The sequence below is a fragment of the Ictalurus punctatus genome, chromosome 3 (assembly GCF_001660625.3).
Source record: "Ictalurus punctatus breed USDA103 chromosome 3, Coco_2.0, whole genome shotgun sequence".
Lineage (NCBI taxonomy): Eukaryota > Metazoa > Chordata > Actinopteri > Siluriformes > Ictaluridae > Ictalurus > Ictalurus punctatus.
Genome location: NC_030418.2, coordinates 13,553,812 through 13,568,008, shown reverse-complemented (window position 1 = coordinate 13,568,008; position 14,197 = coordinate 13,553,812).

The following is a 14,197-nucleotide window of genomic DNA, read 5'->3' as shown; positions in this document are numbered from 1 at the left end:
ATTCGAAACTGACCAACCATATTACCTGGGGACAGCTTGACCAGTACCAGCAACCTAGCATTGAAAGGCATCTCTATATGTTCAATATCCATTCAAGACATGAAAATATTTGACACAGCTATATGGATGTATTTATCCATATAGGGATTTTTTGTCACAAGACGACATCCAATGATAGGCCTCAAGAACAAAAAAATCTGTCAGGTTGTAGTTTGTACAGTAAAATAGTATTTTAACAAATGTTAGCTAAAACAGCTTAAACAAAATGCGTCACTGTCCAATAGCTTTTGCACTTCAAATACTCTGATGTAAACTGCAAATAGTATCAGATAAGAAATTACAGCCTACAAAATAACGACCCGGTCAGCAGCCATGACAAACAGATAAACGAAACCTCAATGGTCATGCTCAGGTTGATGACGTGGCATCAGCATTTTCAAAAACAGATGTCTTTCCTGTCCACACAAAAGTTTTCAAATCTCTCCACCTTTTAAAGGTGTTTTTGAAAAGCTTTGTTTCCTGTGACCCCTAATGTCTTTTTTGTGTAGACAGGAGACTTTAAAAAAAAAAAAAAAACAGAGCGAGAAAAAAAAATCGAATTTTTGAAAATATCCTTATACATTTGGACGGGCCCAAGAGGATTTGTTCATGTCTAGACATTTCAAGGAGTGTGAGAGTGTGAATGTGTTAATAGGAGCAATACTCTCCCTGGTGAAGAGAGTGTTGTTTCTCAGAGATCCCTGTGAACCAAAGTGTCACACATGTGAGGATGGAAGGCAGAACTGGTGGCAAGAAATGACACTGCAGACATAGCAAAGGCCCTAGGGCCTGATCTGACCTAACCCATAGAAATCAACACAGACAAACACACTCACTGGACCAAAGCGACAATCACTGTCACTGCAGTCTGTGCACTAACCCAGATTTTGCTTTCTCAAATCTCAGACAGAAAACTGAAAAGCACATGAATGCAGATCTACTGTATATCCAGCATAAACACGTAATCACTTTGTATTTTTTTTTTCTTCCTCAAGACAACATTGGTGTAGACTAGACGCTACTTTTCTCTGTTGTGGTGGTATCTGATGCCAGATCCGATCACTTCCTGTGCTTATGAATGTGCAATAAATCTTGACATGCGTTTTGTGCATCCATGGATATATTTCTGGGGCGACCGTGCAATCACAGATAATGATAACAATCCAGCCAACATGACAGAACTGTGACTTTCACCAAGACTCGTGTTCCTCACAGCATCATTATATTATCATTACCAGAGGCTCTCATGCTTCGGGACTTTGCCAGCTCCTCTCCAGGCCTGTCCAATCTCATCAGTCCTACAGAATGAGGAAGCTCCATGGCTGGATCTCTGCTCAGGCCTGGCCGAGCATGACAACGAAGAATAAATCATGTGCTGTAGGTCTTCTCTTATATGTAGGTCACATTCTTATATGGCTGTCTGTGAGATGTTGTGACATGCGTGCTAAGAACAATCAGTGGACTGGAGTCTACACTCAAGCATCAAGACAATCACCATATGCTTCTGTGATCAGTGAGTATGGATGAACCTCAGTCTTCCAGCCTTGATTGGGAGTGGACACAACACATAGACTTACACATTATGAACTCAGCTATGCAAGGCTTGCCTTTGCCTGTCATTCTGAGTAACACACTTATGGTATACTTAAAATGACAGCAAGCCTTGCATAGCTGAGTTCATAATGTGTAAGCCTATGTGTTGTGTCCACACCCAATCGAGGATGGAAAACTGAGGTCCATCCATACTCACTGATCCATTTAATGCTAATGTATATATATAGCCCAGACACTCCACAAAGTTTTATGGAGCCATATGACATCATTTGTGCAGTTTACCAAAGGTATGTTGGAGACTCAGAAAACATGTGGCCTGATGAAATCAAAATGAAACATTTTTGGCCTTAGCACAAATTGCTACGTTTGGCAGAAACCCAGCACTGCTCATCATCCAGAGAAAACCTTCCCCAGAGTGAAGAATGATGGTGGTAGCATCATGTCAAGATTTGCTCTAGAGTGACACAAATGTATGTTACTGTATGTTCTCATTTGGTGAAGCTTTTGCTGTACAGAGCAGCCTGTACATAACTTTGCAGAGTTTTTTTTTTGTATTTGTTGCGTCCAAAAGTGCTTGATTTTGCTGAATTGCAGAGTTTCTTTTTGCTTTTTTTGCGGAAAACTAAATTGCTATTGCGTGAAATTTTTTTTGCACGATCTTTTGCAGTGAGGTTTGTTCGTAAATGAGACGTTTTAGCTGTGCTCATGTTCGACGCACGTGAATCGAAGAGGGCTTTGGCTGACTGCGCATTGTGATGACATCACATGACGTGTCTTGGCCCAGATTTGTGGAGTTTGCTTGAGTTTGCATTCATTTCTGCGATCGCAAGAAATCCCAGAGGGACTGACAGATGTTGTTTTTATCTGTAAGGGACTTTTATGCTTCAGGCAGGTGACAGCATGCTTAGGGATTCTTGCTCATGCAGAAGGAATTTAATTGCATTGGGAGACATTTAGTAGATATATTTTGAAGCCATTCTGTTTTACATTATGTATTAATAATTTCTTTTATTCAACTTTCATTATCGCGTTTTGTCATTATAGCATTTATACCACCTTTTTCGTTCGCATAATGTACTGATGTACCGAGTGGAGGATGGCTAGTGTATAAGAAAGCTCAGTCAGGCATGAACATCAGGGTGTTGACAGTGCAGAAAGGGGGTGTCGGGTGAAGGGGTAGCCACCGGTACTACACCTAAACTGTCTCTGCGTTTTAACTGACTTCACATCCTTAAATATGACAACAGGGATTTTTAAGGACTCTATACAAGAATGTTTTTTGCAGCAAGGTGTTTTAGCACCCTGTCACCATAATGAAGATGGTCTTCAACATTAATTTCTGCAAAACTAAATATATCTTTGATAATAACGAATACTAAAAACAGATCAGGCCATTTGCTGAGGAAAGCCTGCTTCCTCAAGCCTGAAACCCAGCTGCAACCTTGACCTTGATTTTATGACCGTGTTCTCAGCATCATCACATTCCTCTCACACCCTGTCTCTCTCCCTCTATCACACCCACTCACCAAGAGTGCTCATGAAAGGTTCAGCACTCCTCTCCCCCCCGACCTCAACAGCCTTAAGCTACATGACATTTTCAAAATGTCCTTTTCAATTGTCTTCCGGTTTTTTATATATATATTTTTTTTTTGGGGGGGGGGTTGTTGGTTAGACGAGGCCTTTGTCTCATCTTCTTCCGAATGCTGAAAACACCACAATAAGGTGAGGAGACTTCAATCTGACCTGACCTTTTCCTCTCTCCAGTGTAGCCTACAGCAACATGGCCTCTGTCCCCAGTCTTTGAAAATGACAAAGTTTCCTGCTTTAAGTGTTCAGGATGAAGAGCTTGCACATTCAGTCTGGACTTCTTTTTCTGAAAGTTCGGAATGTGTGAATAATAGTGAGATAGTCAGTGTAAAGTGTATCATATAAAACAGAATATTTGTGAGGATTTTTAACCTTGTTTGGAAGTACATATTCATTTTTCAAAGATATACAAACTTTTTAGTGTAATAAATTTCTATTTTATGACTTCTACATTATCGAGTCAGTACAAAAACATTTTAGCTTTCCAAACATTAGTTTTCCAGCACAAAATTTAATCTTACAGAAAAATATTTGCATGTCAGTAAAGAAAGCAGCATATTATAAGCATAAGGGAGAGAAGGCTAGCCCGTCTGGTCCGATCCAACAGAAGAGCTACTGTAGAACAAATCTCTGAAAAAGTTATTGCTGGTTATGATATAAAGGTGTCAGAACACACAGTGCATCACGGCTTGCTGTTTGTGGGGCTGCGTAGCCACAGACCGGTCAGAGTGCCCATGCTGACCCCTATCCAACCCCAACAACACCTACAATGGGCATGTGAGCATAAGAACTGGACCATGGAGCAATGGAAGAATGAGGCCTGGTCTGATGAATCATGTTTTCTTTTACATCATGTAGATATCCGAGTGCGTGTGCGTCATTTACCTTGTGAAGAGATGGCAAAAGGATGCATTATGGGAAGAAGGCAAGCTGGTGGAGGAAGTGTGATGCTCTGGGTAATGTTCTGCTGGGAAACCTTGGGTCCTGGCATTCATGTGGATGTTACTTTGACACACATCACCTACCTAAACATTGTTGCAGACCAAGTACACCCCTTCAGCGGTATTCCCTTGAGGAAAAGGTGTTGACTTGGCCTCCAAATTCCCTAGATCTCAATCCCATCGAGCACCTGTAGGATCTGCCGGACAAACAAGTCCGATCCATGAAGGACTTAAACTTACAACTAACAGGACTTAAAGGGTTATGTTAATGTCTTAGTGGCAGATACCACATCACACCTTCAGAGGTCTGGTGGAGTCCATGCCTCGATGGGTCAGAGCTGTTCTGGTGGCACAAGGGGAACCTACACAATATTAGGCAGGTGGTTTAATGTTAAAGTAGATCAGTGCATATATATTTAACAAAAAATGAAACGTCCTCTCACATTCAACTGCTTTTATTTCCAGCAAATTTCTTCAAATTTGTAAATATTCGTATTAACGTAAAAGATTCAACAACTGAGAATTATACTGAACAAGTTTTGCAGATATTTGAGGAACAGAAATGGAATAATGAGTCCCTGAACAAAGAGGGGTCAATATTAAAAGTAACAGTCAGTATCTGGTGTGTCCTCGAGCTGCTTTAAGTACTACAGTGCAGGCCATTCTCATGGACTGAACCAGATTTGTCAGTTCATGCTGTGAGATGTTACTCCACTCTTCCACCAAGGCATTTGCATGTTCTCAATCACGTTGGGGGGGACACATGGGTACATGTAATTTTCCACTGCAAGGACGATCAGCTGTCCTTCCTGTAGTACAGATTTAGGCATCTTACATTACAGACATTGCAGTTTATTGCTCTGGCCACATCTGCAGTCCTCATGCCTCCCTGCAGCAGGCCTATGGCATGTTCACGCAGGTGTGCAGGAATCCTAGACATCGTTCTTCTGGTGTTTTTCAGAGTCAGTAGAAAGGTCTCTTTAGTGCCCTAACTGTGACCTTAACTGCCTACCGCCTGTAAACTGTTCGTGTCTTAAGGACTATTCCACAGGTGCATGTGCAATAATTGTTTATGGTTCATTGAACAAGCATGAAAAACATTGTTTAAACCCTTTCCAATAAACATCTGTAAAGCTTATTTGGATTTGACAAAATTATCTCCTGAAAAAGGGACATTTCTTTTTTTTTTTGCTGAGTATATATGTATATAAATTGAACCTTATAACCAAGCAGCTTCACAGAAATAGGGATGTAGATTGACATCCCTAATGAACAAGCCAAATGTAACAGGGGCAAAGAAAAACTCTCTGAGACCACATTAGGAAGAAACCATGAGAGGAACCAGACTCATGGCTGACACCATGAGATGTTCTTACTGTATATATCATTTCATTATGCAGCCATGAAAGAGAAAAAGCAAACAGTATTAAATGTGTTGAAAGGGTATAGGGTGCTGGGTATGATCACATACCCATAGAGGTTCTGGAATAAGCACAGGGCAGCTTTTATGATTCTTAAAAGGGTTCGAGTACACAGTATCCAGGTGAGATTATCAATTGAAGCAAGCAGGAAAGTCTTACGCGTGATCCCCTACATGATTGGCAGCAGAGTGTAATGTCAGCTGTGTCATTTTGCATCATCAGGCAATGCTCTGAGGGGCACCACATGCCATTGCGCTCCACTGAAGACGCCACTGACAGAGCCAGTTCTTCTCGCTCCCTGGCACTTATCAGTTAGAGTCGGTCTTTCCTGAGGGAGGGAGATTACTGTCACCCTGCCGCTGCATTCCAGTGTGTCGTGAAAACATAGCCGGAGGCTTTTCAGTGGGGTATCATGGGGATGGGTTTTTTTTTTTTATTCTCATAGGGGGGTCTCTCAATTTTTAGCAAGAGATGGAGAGAACATAGTGGGAAATAGTAGGTGTGTATTTATGTATGACTGCTGCAAGCAAATACTCATCATCTTTAAAGTCATGGAGTCACTGCCCCAGAGTCAACCATTTCATCCCCTTTCTTTCAATATTCACCCAAATCGTCTTCACCACACACCCAGCTGTCAGCTTCCATTCATCTCAGTCTACATACTCATCCACAGTTTACTTCCTTTCATCTGTGCAAAGATTCACTTTTGCCTTATCTTTCTGCTCCTGGCCTGAACTCACAGTGTTGACCGACAATGCCTCTCTCATCTGCCAAGGTGAGTCACTCCGTCCCTTCCTGAGCTTTCCTTGAGGAATCTCTCAAACCTCATCAGCCCTCCTCTCTTTCATTTCCTACCTTTCGCACTCATCCGTGTGTCACAGCAATCTCCTGACCCTGGAGCTGAGCATCTTAGCCATGACAGTGGACAGCTGTCTCCTAAGCCACCTGCCCTTTGGTTCTCAGTGCATCTCCAGATCTGTCTGTCCAGTTTGCCTGCAGTTTACCGTCTGTCCCTGCGCTTGTGTGTTTTCATAGCCTCTGGCTGGTTACAGAGCAGGAATTGAAACTGCATGACGTGAAGCTGTCAGTCAGGACCGGTTGGGGGTGGAGGAAGCCGTCATCTTGTTTTAGGATCATATGCTGGACATCACCTGCCCTTTTGCTTGAAGCAAATCAAGCTACATTGTTCCACACTCGTCAATATGGAGCAAATAAACAAGGAGAACTATATTCTCGTATTCTTGTGAACATGCTACTTGTGTACACACAGAGGTAGTGGTTTAGACTGCAGCAGGCAGTCTACGTTCTCAAATGTATAATTCAATAGAGTGTTCTGTAACAACCTGCATCGTAAGATAAAAAGACGTGATAAATCACAGTGAGACCCATGATGACTTTATAATATAGTCTGCCGTTCCTCTCCATTCAGCTCTGAGCATACACTCTGACTTCATATTCATCTTACAGTACATTTCCTCTGCTCTTTCAATGAGTTGCATCATTTGACTCAGCTCACCAACAAGAGTCAAATCTTTCAGCAACCATAAGGCTCCAGACAAAACTTATACTAAGACTTATATTAAGACCATTGATTGTTTTTCTTTGCCTAACTATGGCTGGAATTGCTCCATGAGATTTTAATCTACCTTGTAAGTAATTTGATTTTCACAACGTCTATTTTAAACCTTTCAGACCTGATTATTTTTCTAGATACTATAATTCTATATAAGCTATCATGAGCACAAAATCTGCTCTTGTAGCCCATCCACCTCAAGGTTTGATGTTTTGTGCATGCTGAAATGCTTTTCTGCTCACCACAGTTGTAAAGAGTGATTATTTAAGTTACTAATGTATATCCTAACTGGCAGCTTGAACCAATCTGGCCATTTTCCTCTGATCTCTCTTATCAACAAAGCATTTCCACCGACAGAACTGTCGCTTACTCAATGTTTTTTTGTTTGTTTTTCACACCATTCTGTGTAAACTCTAGAGACTGCTGCGTGTGGAATTCCCAGGAGATCAGCAGTTTCTGAAATACTCAAACCAGCCCATCTGGTACCAATATCCATGCCACGATCAAAGCCACAGAGATCAGACTTTTTCTTCATTCTGATGTTTGATATGAACATTACCCCAAGCTCTTGACCTGTATCTGCATGATTTTTTGCATTGCGCTGCTGCCACATAATTGGCTACTTAGATATCTGCATGAATGTGCAGGTGTACAAGTGTTCCTCATAAAGTGGTTGGTGAGTGTTTGATGCAAGAGAATAAAGAATGGTGAATATAAAGAATTTGTATTCTTTTGTATTGGTTACCCAGAACGTGCCGGCAAATTTTCTCTTAATTTGTACATTTTGCTGACGCAAAATCTCCAGATCAGGTGATGCACATTACAAAAGATGCAGAATCTGAAGAGGTTAAATAAGTGAAAAATCAACATGGCCTACAGATTTGCATTGACAAATACAGCAAGCATTAATCCGTGCATTAATTTTATTGCGCCTACTGTCCTTATGCTTCATTAAGGAGACTCATTTCTATTTATCTTGATAACTGATTGCCTTCTTGGATGATCATACACAGAACTTCCCTGCCACGTGGCCTGATACAAACAACTGAGACGCACATAAGTAAAATACGTCTTACTTAGACCGTTTACATTTGTGCCCCAAAATCTGCATACCTCTTGCAGAATCTGCTAAATCTTAATATTGATTAACAGATCAAACATTAACAGATGTTTACATATAGTCCACAAGACAAGATAATATTTATTTATAAAAATTACCCTGTTCAAAATTTCACATACGCTTGATTCTATATGTAAACATGTTATGTGAAATAGCTTATTCAGGACGGCACTAAATAAATAAACAACAACATGGGATTTTCATGATCCATCTTATTTTGTTAACAGTATTAAGATTTAGAAGATTCTGCAAGGGTATGCAAACTTTTGAGCGCAACTGTATGTTCTCACAATAATGTTCTTTTCAAAGAACCAACACCTCAGCGATCTCCTTCTATAACTGCGCTTCTGAACATTGGCCAGGATTCACATCAAAATACAAAAGCCAAAACATTTTCATGCCCAATTTGCACTTGCGTTTGTAGTTTGAAAAGTTTTTTTTTGGTAATAATTTAAAGTTACATTTTTAAGAAAATGACAGCCATTTCATGTACACAATACTTAGAGCGGAAGAACAAGCACGAATACAAACCCATATGAGCATGCAAGCTATTTTACTGTCACCTGTCATGTTCAGTATGCAGTCCCTCCAAGTGTCTCCAGAGTCAGTTGACTTCCTTGAATGAGACATCTTGGGACAGGGGGTCACTAGTGAATATCAGTCTTACACACCAGTGATCATGGCATCGATCTTTCTCATCCAGCCTCTGACCTTGGCTTCAAAAACACACACTGGCTCTCTGTTCTGTACTCCTCCTGTTTTTCTTCATCTGGGCCTGAGTGTTAAAAGTTAAAAGTTTGTGGCATTTCGTGTATTTGTGTACTTGTGTTTGTATTTGTTTTTGTACTTTATTAAGTATCAAGTACAGTGGTGCTCGAAAGTTTGAATTTTCTATATTTCTGCATAAATATGACCTAAAACGTCATCAGATTTTCACGTAAATCCTAAAAGTAGACAAAGAGAACCCAGTTAAATAAATGAGACAAAAATATTATACTTGGTCATTTATTTAGTGAGGAAAATGAGCCAATATTACATATCTGTGAGTCGCAAAAGTATGTGAACCTCTAGGACTAGATAGTTAATTTGAAGGTGAAATTAGAGTCAGGTTTTTTCAATCAATGGGATGACAATCAGGTGTGAGTGAGCGCCCTGTTTTATTTAAAGAACAGGGATCTATCAGAGTCTGATCTTCACAACACGTCTGTGGAAGTGTATCATGGTACGAAAAAAGGAGATTTCTGAGGACCTCAGAAAAAGAGTTGTTGATGCTCATCAGGCTGGAAAAGGTTATATAACTATCTCTAAAGAGTTTGGACTCCACCAATCCACAGCCAGACAGATTGTGTACAAATGGAGGAAATTCAAGACCGTTGTTACCCTCCCCAGGAGTGATAAACCAACAAAGATTACTCCAAGAGCAAAACATCTAATAGTTCATAAGGTAACAAAGGAATCCAGGGTAAATTCTAAGCAACTAAAGGCCTCTCTCACATTGGCTGATGTTCCTGTTCATGACTCCACCATCAGGAGAACACTGAACAACAATAGTGTGCATGGAGAAAGCCACTGCTCTCCAAAAAGAACATTACTGCCAATCTGCAATTTGCTAAAGATCATGTGGACAAGCCAGAATTTTATTGGAAAAATGTTTTGTAGATGGATGAGACCAGAATAGAATGTTTTGGTTTCAATGAGAAGTGTTATGTTTGGAGAAAATGGCATTCCAGCATAAAAACCTTATCCCATCTGGGCCTGTTTTGCTGCATCTAGGCCAGGACTTGCCGTTGTCGATGGAAAAATGAATTCTGAAGTATACCAGCAAATTGAACAGGAAAATCTCAGGACATCCGTCTGTGAACTGAACCTCAAGAGAAAGTGGGTCATGTAGCAAGAGAATGACCCTAAACACACAAGTCGTTCTACCAAAGAACGGTTAAAGTAGAATAAAGTTAATGTTTTGGAATGGGCAAGTCAAAGTTCTGACCTTAATCCAATAGAAATGTTGTGGAAGGACCTGAAGCAAGCAGTTCATGTGAGGAAACCCACCAACATCCCAGAGTTGAAGCTGTTCTGTACTGAGGAATGGGCTAAAATTCCTCCAAGCCGATGTACAGGACTGATCAACAGCTACCGGAAACGTTTAATTGCACTTACTGCTGCACAAGCGGGTCACACCAGATACTGAAATCAAAGGTTCACATACTTGGCACTCACAGATATGTAATATTGGATCATTATCTTCAATAAATAAATGACCAAGTATAATATCTTTGTCTCATTTGTGTGAAAATCTGACTATAACTTAGGTCATATTTACGCAGGTATATAGAAGGACTTTCAAGCACAACTGTAGTATTTTATTTACTGCAACAAACTGAAAAATGGTTACATATTGTTGTTATTTTACTGTATAAATCACGTTCATCGGTATCTCTTCTAAAAGGTAAAGTTTCAAATAAAAAATGTAAGAATGCAATGTCAAAAGCCAGATGTGAGAGCACAGAAGCAAAATTGGCCCTGCTCTCAGGGTGGTGTGGAGCATAATATCTCTCATCTGTTAATCATAGATAGCGATGATAGCCAATCTGGGGCATCTGTGAGCTTATGTATGTAGAAGAGGGCAATGAAATGTCCTTAGAAATATTGTGTGTATGTTTGTGTGTGTGTGTGTGTGTGAGAGAGAGAGAGAGAGAGAGAGAGAGAGGCTCCTGAGAGAATGAGAAGAGATTTCTTCATCAGACACACGGCTGTCGGCTCAGGTTAGCGCTAGCCAGTGGCAAAGCTGGATGAATAAATCAAGAAGAGGCAGACTGGCCTCATGTTAAATGTAGAAGCACTAACAGATCAAACTATCAACCCAGCTCACCTAGGACTTACGTACACTTACATACACACACATTCAAACATTTTCACACATGAGTAAAGATAGACTGTTAAATAGACTGTTAAACTAGGTCACTGTCTATAGCATAAAGCAAAGGTAAGGACCTCAAGACCAGTATTCATGTGTTCGTTCATTCATTCATTCATTCATTCATTCATTCATTCATTCCTTCCATCTTCAGTAAGCACTTTATCCTGAGACCCAGAGTCCTTCCTGAGAACGCTGTCACCAATCCAACACAGAGTACCGTTTACATATTCACACTCATTTCAAGATCAATATACATGATGGAAATGGATAGTTTAGTAACATTTAAAATTATATTTCGAATTTTCAAACGAATATACTATATTTACTCCAAATCACAAACAGAAACACCCACAGACTGGAGTGGGTCTTGTGTGTTAATTGCTAGCTCAGCAGGACAGGGAACAGTTCTGCAATAATGTGGCATAGAGTGCCCCCAGCCTCAGTACCCCAGAGAGCGCCCTCCATCCTCCCTGTCAGCTACTGTTAGTTCACACAACCAATGCCACAGACGTATAACACCTCTTTCCACCCTTATCCCCCCCTACACACATACACACTTCCAACACACACCTTACACAATCTTACAAGGCCCTAAGTAGACACTGCAATAATGATCTGCCTTGAAATGTATTCAAACAAACTGGTGAACATGTGACTTGTCATAGTTAAAGACTGGGGTTTAGAAGGAGGTTGAGAAATGAAATGCTTTATTAACACACCCACAGAAAACTCATTCGGATTCACGGAATGTGCACAAATAGCGATCGAAACAAAACTTTGCTTTATTTGTATATTGCAGGCTTCTAAAATATCAGTATTGTGAAGGCAAATACAATATACACAACTTTATCGTATCTGCTATATCACGTTTTCAATGTATTCCAAAGTTGTATTTTCAGATTAGCCAAGGCTTTATTTAGGAAACATTGCATTCAATTAACAGTTCTCTTGATGCTGCAAGTCACAACGTAGAGTCAATCCTAAAATAATAGACTGGAATATCATTTTCAGTTGAGTAAAAGCCAGGTGATATTGCATAATTGCATGTTTAAATGACATTTTTAAACTGAGTCTATCAGTAACAGCAGTAGCACGCACAAGCAGACACACCACACACACTCAAGGCTCTCTCTCGCTCTCTTTCTCTCTTTCTCTCTCTCTCTGACCCATTTATTTACTATGGAAATTATGTTTATAATGATTTTGTTTATATTCGGTAATTCTCAAGTGTTAGAGATATAAGAAATAAGTTTATATATATATATATATATATATATATATATATATATATATATATATATATATATATATATATATATATATGTGTGTGTGTGTGTGTGTGTGTGTGTGTGTGTGTGTGTGTGTGTTAAGTGTTATGGTCTGTTGAGACCAAGGAAGAACTTTTTGCGCATAATTCTAAAAGATATGTTTGGCACAAAGACAAGACAACTTATCACCCAAACAACATCATACCCATGGTGAAGCATGGTGGTGGCAGCATCATGCTATAGGGCTGCTTCTCTTCAGCTGGGACTGGGGCTTTCTTATCTGTATATAAACGAGGCGTTACTCGCTCATCTGTATATAAACAAGGCGTTACTTGCTCATCTGTATATAAATGAGCTGTTACTCGCTAATCTGTATATAAACAAGGTGTTACTCATCTGTATATATTCATATTCTTATTCATCTGTACATACATTGAGGTGTTCATAGTGTACATATTACCATTATTATTATTTATTTACTACTTTAATTCTTATTTTTCTATTCCTATTATATATGTTTTTAGACATTTTTTCTATCATATTCCTATTTAATGTGTATTCTTTCTCATCTGTATTTGTGTGTGTGTGTGTGTGTGGTTGAGCTGTTGTAATGAGGGAATTTCCCCAGTCTTGGATCAATAAAGTTTTATCTTATCTTATATTATATTATATTATATTTTCAGCCCCCCCCCCCCCCCCCCCCCCCTCGTAAAACACTTCTCTTTGTTTTTCACTTGAATGTTGTTGGATGTAATATCACATTGCAGGTGGAAAAAAAGACATCTGAAATAGCTGCTCTTTGTGATCCATCACAAAAACCTGCCATTTTGACAGGGATATACTGTAAATACCAAAGCAATAGAATGAATAAAAAATAAGAAGTCTTATAAGAGTGACTTGAAAAGTAAGTCAATATCTGTAGCTGTCATGCTGGTGCTCGCTTGTGTTCAAGGCAGATAAACAAATCCTGCTTGTTTTCTCATGGAAATCAATCAGCATCAAATGTCCAGGAAAGTCAGAGGTGGCATGGTGTATGCTCAGGGGAATGACAGCATGGCTCTCTTAAATGATTTCTTCCAGCTGAACTCCCGCTAAGAGGAAGTCTGCAGCTCAAGACACAGGGGCTATGTTCTTCATCATTAGGCAATAACGTTCAGATTTTTTCAGTCACCCTCAAAAGGTCATAGCAGAAAACTTTCTGTGGTTTCTATGGATTTTACATTAAGGCTAATATATTATACCTAGACCAAGAGCTAAAGTAAAGTAACAAGCTAAAACTTGTTTAAGTGAGCTTCTTTCAGCTCAGAATAATCACCACAAATATTGGAACATTTCTTTCCTCATATATTTATATTTTTAGAAAAAGATATTTATCTAGATTAAACATATTAAAAGGTAATAAATGCGATATTACTATGGTTTTAGCTTCCCTTCTTTTGGCTCCAGTTCATTTTAGGATGTAGTATAACCCTAATCCTAACCCTAACCAAGTTTTATTGTTCATCGTATGCTTTTAAAGCCCTAAATGGACTGGGCCCTCTTACACTGCACACATACTTTATACGCATACTGTTTCTAGACTCTTAGGTTTCTCCTCACAATTATTGCTGCAAAAACATTTTGGAACCAGGGACTTCTACAACTCTAAAGGAAATTCCACACCCCCCCCTCCATACAGATTAATTTAACTATTCAAGTATTCAAACATTAGTCACGTTATTTATTGGTGCCATAGAGCTTGTTTTTTTGTTTTGTTAATTTATTAACGTATTCATGA